At 41.2% G+C, this 15,413-nt stretch overlaps 1 protein-coding gene across 2 annotated transcripts in view; it reads left to right on the top strand.

The window, feature by feature from the left end:
• ASCC3 (activating signal cointegrator 1 complex subunit 3) overlaps window positions 1-15,413 on the top strand; it is a 410,940-nt gene that overhangs the window by 145,905 nt on the left and 249,622 nt on the right. The gene's annotated exons all lie outside the window — the stretch shown is intronic.

Below are 15,413 nucleotides of genomic sequence, written 5' to 3'. Positions count from 1 at the left end.
TTTATGTGTACTGCTTTTCATTACTAATCAAAGGGAATTATATGTGAAAATGACTATTTTAAGACTTAATGTTTCATTAATGAATTATTAGTATTTTACTTCAGCTGGAAATATTAATATTAATGTAGATGTTGTTGGGATTTTTCAGTAGAAACCAAAATCTGTTGATATGCTACCATTTGTGGCAAAGAATGACTGAAAAGTAGTAGACTGAAAATAAGGAAGATCATAGTGCTGCTAGAAAAGTTTATGTAAAGCAATAATAAAAGCATAATCTTATGTAATAATCTGGTATTTTCTAAATATCAGCATGGAATGTAGGAGGGAATGGAGAGCATAGAAAAATACAAGATTCTTGAGATGCGCACTACAAATACAAGGTATTCAGAGGTGGACAATGAATATGATTAGAGCCATCGGACAAGCCTCCATATGAGAGATTTGAAATTTAGGATTGTTCAATTTAGAGAAGAAATTAATAGAAAAGGACATGATAAAGTAATGAATAAAATAAAGAAGATAAAATGGAACTCCTATTTATCCTTTTTATGATACATTTGGGCACAGGGTGAAGTTGTAAAGTGTTACGGCAATTTGCTTGTCTCAGACATCATCTTTGTTACCTCTAACAATCCTTTCAAGCCTTTATCCTCTAGGGTTTTTAACAGTTCAACTGGTATTCCAATAGAACCTAGTGCTTTTCTATTCAGAACTCTTTTTATTGCTAGCATAATTTCTTCACCTATTATTGGCAGAGTTACTTTATTGATCTCTAGTTGAAAGCTTTTTGGCACTTCACCATTACATTTTTTTATGTTGTCTCACCATCTCTTATTATTACCGTTTAGGATCTTTAAAGTATTGTCCATATTTGTCCTTCTCTTTTATTTGACATCTCACTTGATTAGTTCTTTGTCCAGCTGTTCAACTTTGAATTTCTAATTAATCCATTTAGACTTTACAAATTTGCATTTATTGTTAATCATTTTATTCATCTTCAGTATTCCTCGTCTTTCTGTTCTTATTGTGAGCTTTTTCCTTCGTTGTTTCATCCATCAGAACAATGATTACATTTGTTATTCTGCGTTTTTCTAATTATTTATCTGAAGCTTCTTTAATAGCATCTTTCAGATGTTCCCAAGTCAACTGATCTCTATTTTAGTTAATGATCCATAACGCTTCTTGCTAGTGACTTTGTATCTCAGGATTCACAGAGCTTCACTGTTCCATCTTAGTAACATTTGACCTTTTGTACCTTTTTCAATTTGATATTCATTCTTGTCAATGCCAGTCTGTTTTATGATCCACAAGTGCACATGGCACAAATTTAACTTTCCTAAGGCCATTTCTATACCTATGGTCACCAACTTAATTTTTTGTTTTTTACAATCCCCTTGCTGATTTTTGTGTGTGCCACTCTTTTTTGCTGAAAATAAATATTGCCAATAGTCACGTATTTTTTTTTTTTTTGCAAAATTTATATGAATATTTCTCCTGTGACATTTCTTTTACCAAGACCAAATTGGCCAATTACCACAAGGACAAATCCAAGAAGGAGAAGAAAGCTGAAGTGAGGATGAGAACTCTGTTCTGATGGTACAAATTAACCCTTTTGCTATCTCTAACTCATTTTCCCTCAGGTGAATAATGATAGTTGTGTGGAATGAGTACAGCCTATCTTAGAGTAAATGAGGGGGTACTCATTTATTCCCACAGCATGTTCCTCCTTCCCTGTCAGACCACACAGCAAACCAAGGAAAGACCAGCTGAAGTCCCTTATATTTGTCATTGCACTTTTGTAATCCCAGTGAGTAATACTAAGCCCACAAATCCAGATAACCAGATGTCAGGCAGGTTTCCTGCTGGATCCTGAAGTGGAACAAACATTAGCATATTCAGCTATGGAAGTTCCAATTCAAATATTTGTCCTGGGAGGAGGCTGAATCTAAAGATTTGTTTTTGTGAGTGCCCAGTAACGTGTCTCAACTGCTTCATTTGATAACGTTGTACATGATGGAGGGTATGTCTACACTACAGCGCTAATTCAAACTAACTTAGTTCGAATTAGTTAATTCGAACTAAGCTAATTCGAACTAACAGATCCAGACTAAAAAACTAGCTCGAATTAGCATTTTGCTAATTCGAACTAGCATGTCCACATTAAGTGGACCCTGAACCAGACTTAAGGATGGCTGGAAGCAGTGCCGGCAGGGCATCAGATGAGGACTTAGAGCGTGGAGCTGCTGCCTCAGGCTAGCCGGGGGCTGTGCTTAAAGGGACCCGACTCCCACCCCGGACAGACAGTTCTCAGGGGTGCCCCACTTGCAAAGCAGTCCTGGCTTGGATTGCCCGGAGTACCCACACTGGGCACATCACAGCACTCGGCCATCAGCCCGGCTGCACTTGCCGCAGGCTGCCATCTGGGGAGAGGGGGCAATTGGGGGGCTGCAGGAGAGCATCCACCCCCAGAAGCCCACAGAGCCACCCCAGTCCTCCCCATCGGGGGCTCCTCCCACTCCTCACCTCCTTCCACTTACCCTTCCCTAGCCCCCCTTTCTGATGTACTAAATAAAGAAAACGTGTGGTCAAAAATAAAATCTCTCTTTATTGAACAAAACTGGGGGAGACTGAGAAAAGGAGGTGGGAGAGGGGAAGAGAGAGGATGGGAGAGGGGAGGGCAACTAAAATGATCAGAGGTTTGGAAGAGGTCCCATATGAAGAGAGGCTAAAGAGACTGGGACTTTTCAGTTTAGAAAAGAGGAGACTGAGGGGGGGATAGGATAGAGGTCTATAAAAGCATGAGTGGGGTGGAGAGGGTGCATCAAGAAAAGTTCTTCATTAGTTCCCATAACAGAAGGACTAGAGGACACCAAAGGAAAGGAATGGGTAGCAGGCTTCAAACTAGTAACAGAAAGTTGTTCTTTACAAAGCAAAGAGTCAACCTGTGGAACTCCTTGCTGCAGGAGGCTGTGAAGGCTAGCACTAGAACAGAGTTTAAAGAGAAGTGAGATAAAGTGATGGAGGTTGGGTCCATGAAGTGGTATTATCCAGTTGGTAGAAGTGGTGTCCCTGCCCAAAGTTTGTGGAAGGCTGGAGAGGGGTGGCACGAGACAAATGGCTTGGTCACTGTCTTCGGTCCATCCCCTCCAGGGTTCCTAGGGTTGGCCGCTGTCGGCAGACAGGCTACTGGTCTAGATGGACCTTTGGTCTGACCCAGGATGGCCATTCTAAGCTCAGGGCTCAGGGTCGGGGGTTTCAGTGGACCACCTTGATTTTCATGCACACCTGTACCTGGGTGGCCAGGCTGGCAGCTCTCCTGCCCTAGACGGCCACTTTCCTGTGCCTAGTGCGGAGGTTGTGTACAAGGTCCACGATGTCCGCACTAGACCAGGTGGGTGCCTGCCTGTTGCGGGTCCGGGCAAGCTCCCGGGAGCCGCCAGCCTGGTCCCGGGAAGAGGGGGAGGTCTGGGGGGCATCGGGTGGCTGGCTCGAGCCGTGCCAGGTGCAGGGTCTGCTAGCTGGGTGCTGGCAGGCTTGCACCTGGCACGGGCACCGTAGCCAGCCCGTGCCCCTTTAAGGGGTCCGGGGCTGGGAGGGGGGCAGTAGAGTTTCCCTGATGTTGGCCAGAGTGGCCACCAGGGAAAGCTGGGGAGGGCTAGCCTCCCACTAGTTCGAATTAAGGGGCTACACACCCCTTAATTCGAACTAGTAAGTTCGAACTAGGCTTAGTCCTCGTAGACTGAGGTTTACCTAGTTCGAACTAAGCGCTCCGCTAGTTGGAATTAAGTTCGAACTAGCGGAGCGCTAGTGTAGCGCCTATCAACGTTAATTCGAACTAACGTCCCTTAGTTCGAATTAACTTTGTAGTGTAGACATACCCGTAGAGTGTTTTGAAGGCAAACTGAGAAACTTGACTTTTCAATATTACTGAGAACTGAAAGCTTTATGTATGTATTTATTTAAATTTAATCTTCCTGGATGAACAAAGGCCCCAGTTTTGGACCCAAATGCTGGATTGTGATGATGACAGCTATTAGTGTCTGCCCAGGACAAACATCTACTTCTCATTCAGCAGAATCTTGATATCTCTAACAAGCTGACCTATTTTTGAGTGATGTGAAGTCAATCTGACTTCTTCCTTCCATTGAAAATGTCTCCTTGCTAGGACCCTGTCTTACTCAATGTTGTTTGATTAAGAAACTAGATGACATCCTACAATCGCTCTGGAATACCACCAGCAGTGCAGCCTTAAACAGCAGTGCCTTGCTGCCAATCCTACAAATTAAATAGTGACTGGTTCTTCATGGAGAGCTGCTCTTTATGTGTGTTCCACATATGAGTATGCATGGGCACTATGACTTATGATTGGATGTTTCAGTCGTGTACAGGAGGTCTCCAATTTACTAATGGGTTTTGTTGCAAAAGTTAATTGGTAAATCAGTTGTTTAGAACTAAGAACACATTTTTTTCCATTGAAACAATGCTATAAGTGGTGGTCAGAGTCCTAGGCTAGCCCACAAAAGCTTATTTATTGCATAATGTAACTGAAATATTGTATATTTACACTGACAAATAGTAAAAATAGTTTATTTCTACTTGAGGAAAAGCTGATTTAATTAGAGAAGGATGAGAAGGTAAGCGGATATTCTGAAGGGGACTTCTGGATATCCCTGTCCATCCCCCTGCCATGGGCTCTGCACCAGCTTCTGTAGCATCCCCTCGGACATCCTTGCCCCTGTAGGCTGAGCGCTAGGTCCAGAAGTGCCCAGTCACTTCCCCCATACCCTAGTGGGCTGCGACCATCTGCAGATGACCAGGAGGTGGCAAGTGGTGCAAACATGGGCTGAAGCACTCTAGAGAGCATCTGTTCAACTGGTGGCTAGAAAGATGTGTGGGTTTCCCTTTCAAAGTAACTCTTCTCTACAGCCACCGGCTGTGGAGCCATCCCCCGCTCTTCCAACATTCTTTGGCCAGCAATCCGGCTGCTCCCTGCCCTCTGTGCTTTTTGCCTAATCCCCTGAGGCTACAGGTGAGCTTTTGTTTTCATGGGTGGATCTTTGTAAGTAGGATGTTTGTAACTTGGGGTGTGTTCCTGTAGTATCTTTGTTGTATCCCTTTGCTGTTGCTTTCCTTGTGCTTCAAACTGAGAGCTTAAGAGGCAGATCTGAATAGTGACTGGTACTATGAAATCTACCTAAGGTCCTTTGAACATGATCAAGAAATGCTCACATCTTCATACAAAAATAAATGTTTGCTACTCTGCCTGCAGTTGCAGATGTCGGATTTGATGAACTAAGTCTATCATCATAAATTAAAGTACAGTAAAACTCCAGGGGCTCGTCTACATTGGCCCCTTTTCCGGAAGGGGCATGGTAATTTTTGAAATCGCAATAGCGAAATGCGCGGGGGATTTAAATATCCCCCGCGGCATTTAAATAAAAATGTCCGCCGCTTTTTTCCGGCTTTTAGAAAAGCCGGAAAAGAGCGTCTACACTGGCCCCGATCCTCCGGAAAAAGCGCCCAAAGTAGGAATAAGATCCTCCGGAAAAGGGTGCTTTTTCCGGAGGATCGGGGCCAGTGTAGATGCTCTTTTCCGGCTTTTCTAAAAGCCGGAAAAAAGCGGCGGACATTTTTATTTAAACGCCGCGGGGGATATTTAAATCCCCCGCGCATTTCGCTATTGCTATTTCAAAAATTACCATGCCCCTTCCGGAAAAGGGGCCAATGTAGACGTAGCCCAGTTGTCTGGCATCCAGTGGTCTGTCACTCCTGCTAGTCCGGAACCAGCTGGAACCCAGAAGTGCTCCAGGCAGCCGGACAATTGGAGCTGCTCTGCCCCGGGCTTCCCCGAGTCAGCCTCTGGTCAGTTTCAGCAGCGGCTGACGTGGGGTGCCTGGGGCAGAGCAGCTGGGGTGCTGGGTTGGTCCTGTAGCGCTGCCCCTTGGCGCTGTGGGACCAACCCGGCAGCAACCCAGCTGCTCTGCCCTGGGCTTCCCGGAGTCAGCCGCTGGTCAGTTTCAGCAGTGGCTGACTTGGGGACGCCTGGAGCAGAGCAGCTGGGGTGCTGCCGGATTGGTCCCGCAGTGCCCCCACCCCAGACCCCTCATAGCCCCCCCTTCCAATAGTCTGGCATATCTGATAATCAGGCACCCCCTGGGTCATAAAGTTTACAATACTTGAGCATTTAGAATGACCCATATAGGAAAGATCCTGTCTCACCCACAATTTCCTTCACAAAAATTGCAGATAGAAACCCTTTTTTGTAGCTTAAGGTTACTAACTTGATATATCAAAGGATTGTTTTTAAAATTATGCCTCTTTTTAAAAAAAAGCATGTTAGCAATCACCTGATTTATCTTTATAAAATAACCGAATGGGACATGTTTGCCCATTACTCATAACGAATTGTAACAAGCCATGTTCTGCCACCTTTCATCATGTTTTGTCATTGACTAAGATGCTGTTCAGTATGACTGAAGATGGTAGATTAAAATACTCCAGTGTTTTGATTGATCAATAGTTGTGCTATGCTCATAAATAAGAATTGAAAGTTCAACACTCTTTTTAAAAACATCCATTTTACACATGGAGATAAACAAAATCTGCTATTTTTATTGTTGAAATAATAATTACCTATGGAATAAAATATATATTGTGTCCTAGAACATGAAGAAATTCTTGCTGATAATAGCTCTGAATATTGGGTTTATAACTCAAAATATTGATAACTATTTACCGATTTATACCAAAACTTGTTTTAAAATATTGACTAATAAGGTGCGTTATATATTTGGTGTGATTTTACTCTGAGGTCTTAAGGAAGAAAATGTGCTAGAATTTCCCTTTTAGTCATTCTGCAATATGTATTACTTCGTACATGTTACCTGTGTAGCTATAGCCATTTTCAAAAAATGGAGTTTTAGGGGGAGGCAGGGGATTAAGCACATGGGGGGCAGCAAGGCACATTCAGTGTTATAGCCTCAAGAAAGAAGTTGTCAGAAGTGTTCACTGATTTTTGTTGCCAAACTTGAGACAACTTGGATCTAATGATGAGGAGGCTTCCAATGAGTTAACTTAGAAATGTAAGTATCTAAGTACACAGTCTACTCTTGGGTATTCAGGAATTGAGACGTGCACAAAATTAAAGGGCCCTTGAAAATTTATATATATATATATATATATATATATATATAAATGTGTGTGTAAGAATGTTAAATTATAATTTAAAAATAATGCAATAGATATTTCTTTTGAAGTCATGCATGTTAGGGCAGATCCCTTTCTGTGCTTTAACTTCTTTGTGCCAGTCCACCAATATGAATCATCCAAAGCTGAGTTGCCAGAGCTGCTACCAAAGATGGTAGGAGCTTTGCCCTAAATCGCACCTTAGATTAAAGAGGTTGTAGAAGAGGCTTCTGTCCATTTTGGGAGAGCCCTTCTGTTTCAAGCACCAAACCTATGATCTTGCAACAACTGAAAAAAATGTGTACAATAGTATTGCTGACATAACCTTACCTTTGGTAGATTGAACAACTCATTAATGCACATTTTGCACTTTTTCAATTTTTGAAGAATGTTTTTGCAAGTGATTTAAATTGACTTTACTAAACTTTTTTAGTGGCAAAATTGCTTTGAGCACTGCTGATACACTGTGTGTATAACATCAAAAGAGTTCTTTGAAACTAATTTGTAGCTTTGATGTTTAAAATTATGTAGTTTTCAGCATAACACAGATGTAAAATCAAAATGTTTAAACCTTTTAATCAAAATTTCTACAGCTCTATAATATTTTATCGTATTAGTTTAAAATACTTGAACTGTTTTCTGAATCGGTGATGCATATTTTGCAATATCTGGTTGTTATTATCTAGAGATGTTGATGGCTTGTTGACACTTTTTCTACTGAGTGAGTTAGATCCCTCACAAAGACATACTGCAAGTTACAGTAGTTCTTAGCTAAACAGTGGGAATAGCATTTGAGAGCTTGTGATCTCCCTCTCCAAGAAATCAGAAGTTATGTACATAAAATGAACAAGATTATAAAATTCTGTCAATAATTTAATAAAATTGAAAACATAGTACTGTACCTAGATTTGGTCAAAATATTTTTGTTAAACAAACTTGTCTCTTTTTTTGTCTCCCAAAAATGAAGATTAATTTTTTAGACAGCTTTGATACAACTGAAGACAAATCTAAGTCTCTCTTGGCAGTCTACTCTAGCACATAAATATTTTAGAATGAATACTCACCGTATGTAATATAACACACAATATTACAAAGCTTGCAAAAATCCTAATATATACCCTGTATTCACCCTAAACTTAATATGTCTTGTGTCCAAAAGAGCAAAATCAATAAAATGAACTTTGAAGTAATTTTTAAAATGAGGGGAAAACACAGTTGTTTATGTTGCTTTTCAACTTTCTTACCATGTTATTTTCTATCAAAAATACTTGGGACTTGCAATGTGATTAAAGATATTTAAGCAGTTGTTCAGAATAGCAGTCAAAATTATTTTCTGCTTAGTGCCTCCCAAATCCTTTGAGCATGAGTTAAAAAAATCCTGGTTTATACTAAAAATCCCAAATGAATATCTCATTAATAAAAAAAAAAACCCTTGTCTGCATTCCTGCAATATTAAGCACTTGTTTTTATATTGGTTTTGTCCAAGTATATCCTCAGAATAAGTATGCTAAATCAGCTTCTTGTTTTCTACACTTGGAAAAACTATTAGCTCATAATAATCACATGAGACTACTAAATAGACAGCGTTTGTAGTTTTAGTTGTAGTAAAGAAAAATGTCAAAGATCATGCTTTTGGGTGAATGTTATTCTACCCCAATAGCTTGTCTTTATTGTATTAATACCACTTAGAACATTTATTTTTTCAACTTTTATTAGGAGTATACTTATAAAAGGCAGGTAAGCAGGCTCCCTGGCTGATTCCCTTGATGATCCGTGTGTGTGTGTGTGTGTGTGTGTGTGTGTGTGTGTGTATTTATTTATTTATTTATTTATTTAGATGATAGACAGTGATTTCTATGGGGTTTTTTCCCCCAGGAAAAAAACAGGATTTTTAAATTTTCCAGAGTGAGCATATCCTTAAAACATAAATTTCCTAGATTTCTAATGAAGACAACTGAACCTCCCCCCTACTGAAATTCTATTATGTGACATCATACTTACATCCATATAGGCTATCAGCAAGTCTAGAATCATGAGATTCACCACGTAAAAAACTGCCATTTAAGTTAATGAAGTGACTGATGGCAGTTGTAAGTTATATTTCTGTGGACCATCTTTGTCCATGTGCTGAATGAGGGTTCTCTTGTAGGTTCTGGAGGGGAGGCTGTTGGTCATGAAAGTGTGTAGACTTTTCTGCCTATATCCCATAAACTTAACTCCTTCTTCCCCATCCTCTTCACCGCTACTCATCTCATTCCAGTTGCTGCTTCTCCTTCTGCCATTTTTTCGAAATAAGCTATTCTAGAATAGTTACTCCTAAATAGCTTATTTCAAAATAGCACATCTACACTGCAGGAAAGCCATTTTGAGGCTTCCCTAATGTAGACGTGCTATCTCTGTTTAGAGCACCAGAAGGCACTGGGGAGGAGTAACTTAGAATGGCCTTGATAAGGGGCTATTTCAAAATAGCAGAAGTGGAGGGTCTATGCATACCTTATTTCAAAATAGGTATTCATGAATATGCATTATTTTTTGTAGGATGATGTTTACAGATTTTGGAATAAAGCCGCCCATTGTTTCAAAATTATTTCAAAATAACGGAATGGCTGTGTAGTTGCTCACATAGTTATTCTAGAATAACAGCCGTTATTCCGAAATAACTTTGCTGTGTAGATATACCCTTAGTCTCTTTACCTACAATTAACATAAAGCCTCCAGGTGTGGGTAATCGTCCTTTCCTTTTTTGAATATTGGCCCATGACCAGTCTTCCTGTCTTCTAGAATATTCCTCCTAAGGAAAGAAGGAACAAAAACCAGACTAGGGAGAGGACAGATTAAAGAAATGTGTAGATAAATTAGAAGTATTAGGTCAGCAGGGCCTAATGAAATTCCCCATAAGGTACTTGAAGGAGCTAGCTGGAATCTTTAGCAATTATCTTTGAGAACTTATGGAGCACAAATGAAGTTTCAGAGGACTCAACAAGGGCAAACATTGTACCTTCCTCTAAAAGGTGGAAGAAAGAGGACTCAGGCAATTATGGACCTGTCAGCCAACTTTGATACCAGGAAAAAAAATACTGGAACAAATTATTTTAAACAGTCAGCTTGGAAGTACCTAGTGGATAATAGTTAATACAGATTTGTCAAGAATAAATAATGCAAAACCAACCTAATTTCCTCTCTTCACAGGGTACAAGTCTTGTGGGTGGGAGCAATCATGCTCAGAATAGTTATTACAGGTTTGCTGTCAAACTGGGAAGATGTATCTAGTGGCATTTTATAGGAGTTTGTTCTGAGTCTGTTAGTTGATATTTTCATTAATGATTTGGATAATGAAATAGGAAAGCATGCTTATAAAATTTGTGAATGACACCAAGCTAGGAGGTGTTGCTAGCTATTTGAAGGACAGGATTAGAATTCCAAATGACCTTGAGAAACTGGTGAATCGGTCTGAATTCAGCAAGATGAAATTGAATCAAGACAAGTGTAACATACTACACTTAGTGAATCACAAATTGAATATATGCTGACAATACGACACACTTACACAGGATACAACTCTTTCTACGCCTCAGAGGGTATGTCTACACTACCCCCCTAGTTCGAACTAGGGGGGCAATGTATGCATACCGAACTTGCTAATGAAGCCCGGGATTTGAATTTCCCGGGCTTCATTAGCATAAAGCCGGCGCCGCCATTTTTAAAAGCCGGCTAGTGCGAACCCCGTGCCGCACGGCTACACGCGGCACGAACTATCTAGTCCGTGCCGCGTGTAGCCGCGCGGCACGGACTAGATAGTTCGTGCCACGTGTAGCCGCTGGGCACGGGGTTCGCACTAGCCGGCTTTTAAAAATGGCGGCGCCGGCTTTATGCAAATGAAGCCCGGGAAATTCAAATCCCGGGCTTCATTAGCAAGTTCGGTATGCATACATTACCCCCCTAGTTCGAACTAGGGGGTAGTGTAGACATACCCAGAGTGATATTAGCCTGTATTGTAAGTCACTGGATGTAGTTGTCCCCGTCCAGTTGGCATTAGGGATGTTAGGTATCGCTTAATTGAATAATCGTGTAACCGCATCAAAATTTAGTGATTATATAATTATTTGATAGTTCCTAGGAATGGGGCTAATGGCTAGTTCACTGCCAGCCCCACTCCCAGGCAGCCCCCTCCACCGGTTCCCTGTGTAGACTAGCTCCCACCTGCTGCTCCGTGCTTCTGCCTCTGCTACAGAGGCAGCAGTGTGGGATGGCTGAAGCCCCTGTCGCGGGGGAGGGGGTTGTCAGGTCCCTGTGGACAGAGGCTGCTCTGGCGACCCACGGAGCTGTCTCTGTCCTGCCCGCACCCTTTGTTGCCTACCACAGAAGCAGCAGCATAGGTCAGGGGCCAGGCTGTTGCATGGAGCCTGTGCTCATGGGGAGCCAGCTTTTAAGTTGGCTTCCCCCGAGCACTGGCTCCTCCCTGCCTCTCCTTATCTCTCCCCCCCCCCCCCCAATGCTTCTGTGGGAGGCAGCAAGGGAGGGGCAGGTGTCTTCGTGGAGCCAGCATTCATGGAGAGCCCCTATGTGTACCAGCTCCCATCTGCCTTTTTCACTTTGCATACTGCTGCCTCGCTATCAGAGGCAGCAGTGTGGGGATGGGATGGGCAAGTGGCTCCATGAAATCTGATGCTCATGAGGAGCTGAATTAAAAGTCGGCTCCCAAAGGGCACTGGTTTCCACCTCCCCTTTACTGCCTCTGATACAGGACAGTTTAATATAAACTTGGCATTTATAGTCTTAAGAAGACTGAATGGGGACCTGTTTATAGTCTTCAGATATATTAAGAGATGTTATAAAGTGATCATTTTTTCTCCATGTCCAGGATAGTTGGGCCAATTAGTAATTAACTTAATCTGCAAGCAGAGAACATGACATGAAAATCTACTAAAAGGAGGGTTAGGCTCAGGAACAGGCTTCCAAGAGATGTTGTGTGGAATCCGTGTACTTGAAGGCTTTCAAGAACAGGTTAGAAAAACACCTGTCAGGGATTGTCTAGGTGCACATGGTTTTGCACAGTGCAGTGGACTGACTTTATGACCTCTCAGTGTCTTTTTCAGCACTGTGTTTTATGCTTCTAAGATTTATTAAAATTTAAAATAGAGATCCTGGTGAGGTTATGTGCTTTTTGAAAAGGCCAATACATTAGACAGTAATTAGTTAGCTCTACAAATGAGTTATAGAATCATAGCATACTAGAATTGAAAGGGACCTCAAGAGATCATCAAATCCAGTCCCCTGCCCTCAAGGCAGGACCAAGCACCATCTGAGAGTCTGAGACATACTGGAATTGCATGGCAGCAGAGTCCATCTTTTCTTTTTTGTTTACAAATTAAAGAATATATTTTGGTAGGTGAAGAAGCAGCTAAAACAGGAACCGCAGTAATGGGCAGGACCCAGTCGGGGCCCCTCTCCTTCCAGCCTCACTCAGACCCAAAATTTTGCTGACGAGATTCCCCTCAACATTTTTGATACTCGCTTCAGTTGGTAGCCAGAAAGAAACCAGACAGAGGTCTTTACTTACAACATGGTGTTCTAATGCTCATTAAGGGAGCATCATTTCAAAGTGCACTAATGTGCTGTACATTCATTGGTCTGAGGCATGTTAAAGCATGCTAGGGAACCTTTAATGTGTACCAGGAAGGTCTATACAATTTAATTCATATACACTTACAACCTGTAAGTGCACTTTAGAAGTCTCACCCCTTGAGTGCACATTATCTCATCATACGGATAAGTCAAGAAACTGCAGCCAGTAGGCACAGAAGTAGCAAGGGAAAGTACTTTTGGAAATTTGAGAACTTTCCAGTCTTGACTACATAGTCTCTCTCCTCTGCTGCTGGTGAGGGCACCAAACCTCCTGTTCCCTCGCCCTGACAGGGCTTGTTTATATGGACATTTAGTTTGTGACAAGCTGGAGTTTACATCTACCTCTCACTAGCCTGCTGCGCACTACATGTGCATTCAGATGGATCCTGCTGATCTGTAATGTGCTTTGATCTACCTCACTTTGAAACAGGATGTAATGTAAAGGAAATAGGGAACTGGAATATAGAGAATCACATTTATTTTCACCCTCCCCCTTCTTTGTTTCTATAGTAATTTAATCCCATTTGCCCAACTACATGCACTGTAACCCATCTCTGAAGGTAACACTGTGCCAGCAGCAGCACAGAAGCAAGGGTGATAATGTGAAAAGTGGTATTTGTCAATATCTCTCTTCCCAGTACATTTAATTCTCTGTTGCCAGATTTCTGTTCTGGGGTTGACAGCTGTAGTCCTCCTGCTTCCAGTTAAGGGAATGGGGATGGGGAAAAGAGAGCCTGGGCTACGTCCTGAAGAGGGGCTAGTGTAAGAGGAGAACTTGGCTGGTGGTGCTCTGGCTGTCAGCTCTAGGTTGGCAGTACTTCAGATATCCCCTTTTTCTCCCCCGCTAGCAGTGGGGGTGCATGATCTTTCAGCCTGAGCTCTTAAAAATTAGTAAAGCTCATAATTCATGCCTTTCTTGATGCATTCCTGTGACTCCCTTAGTAGATCCGTTCCACAGTTTGAGACTCACTACACTAGGGAACATTTAGCATTTGTAAGCAGTGTATAGTAGGTTAGTGATGGGTAGATTTACACCCCAGTTTGTTATAAACTGTTTGTTTAATAAACCCTCACTCTCTTCTCCTTAACTTCAGTCCATACCTGACCTTCTCTACACCTCCCTTTTCCAAATCTATCCCCTTTTCTTTCCATTAACTGAAACCTTCCTAAGGAAAGCCATCCAAATCCAAAACAATGTGGAACTCAAAATAATGTGGAACTAACATGATTCTTGCTGCCATCACATTATTGCCTGTCTGTGTGTTATACGTCTTTCCTCATCTTGCGTTTGTCACGTCTATTTAGATTCTAATCTCTTCAGGGTGGAAGCCACAGACTACTATATGAACAATACTTAGCACAGTGGGGGCTCTGGCCTCACTTTTGGTGGGTGTGTAGGCGCTAGCATAATAAACATGTTAAATAATAAGAAACAGTTTACTCTTTTTTTCAACTTGTGAATGACAAAGGATTAATACGGTGGTTACATAGGACCATGACACTTCTAAAATTAACATTCAATATTTAAGCTCTTGAGAGACAGCATAATTCATACTTACCATGTTGGCTACAGAAAAAATATCGTGACTCCTAAGCCATGGCAGGATGGTGTGAATACATTGTTCTTCATTTATTCTCTCCCCTCCCCCCATACTTCTTGATTTTTGAAAAAAGTGCTGTCAGTGGAGAATGAAGAGATCAGAGTATTTTAAACCCTTGGATTCAGCAGAGGCAGAATTAAACTCATTTATAAATTACTCAACCAGGTGGTTGCCTAGTAACAAATGCATTCTGTTCTGAATTCTTAAGGGGCATGGATTTTCAAAATGAATCCTACATAAGATTGGTCTTTTAGAAAAGTTTTAATAGTAATATGCTTTTAGATTTTTCTAGTTGTAACATTTTCTTTTTGCTCTTCCATTTACCATTTTTGTTTATTAAAGACAAGAAATTATATATGTAGACTGATTCTCTTGCTAACCTTTAATGGAACCATAATGTATATTATTTCTTATTGTTTAGTATTGAGGAAAAGGAAACTGTTTCTAAAAAAATGGAAGCTTCAGACTAAAACTCTTAACTTTTTTAAATGTCTGGCTTTGGATGTTTTGCTAAAAGTCATTCCTAAAAATTTTGAGTGACTGAGTAGTTAAGATGTTTTAAAAAATCCATTATAAATCTCCTCCCCACCCATATTAAAAACAAAAAAACAAATAAAAAACAAAGCAATTAACAAAAAAAAAAAACCCCAACTATTCTAAAACTGAGTTTTAAGGGACATTTTTGTAAGAGATTTTATTTTAATTGGATTATATGCTTTGAGACAAGAATTGGGGAAAATATCTTTTGAGAAATTCTTACCCTTGTCTGTAATATCGAGGAGGAGGGAGCTAGATGTTGGACATGGAAAGGAGAAATGTTTAGTGCATTGACTGTATATGAAAGTACAGAAATATTATCCAAGCTGAGGTAATTTTGCTACCTATGTCAGAACTTTCAAGCGTGACCATTGTGCACCTCTACATGGCCGCTGCTGCTACTGGAGGCACAGCCGAGGGAGGGGTGCATTCCATCTGGCTGAGACAGATCCAGGTTGGTCTGCC

Source organism: Pelodiscus sinensis, chromosome 3, assembly GCF_052426305.1.
Source record: "Pelodiscus sinensis isolate ZL-2025 chromosome 3, ASM5242630v1, whole genome shotgun sequence".
Lineage (NCBI taxonomy): Eukaryota > Metazoa > Chordata > Testudines > Trionychidae > Pelodiscus > Pelodiscus sinensis.
This window is presented reverse-complemented; position numbering and strand designations above follow the sequence as displayed.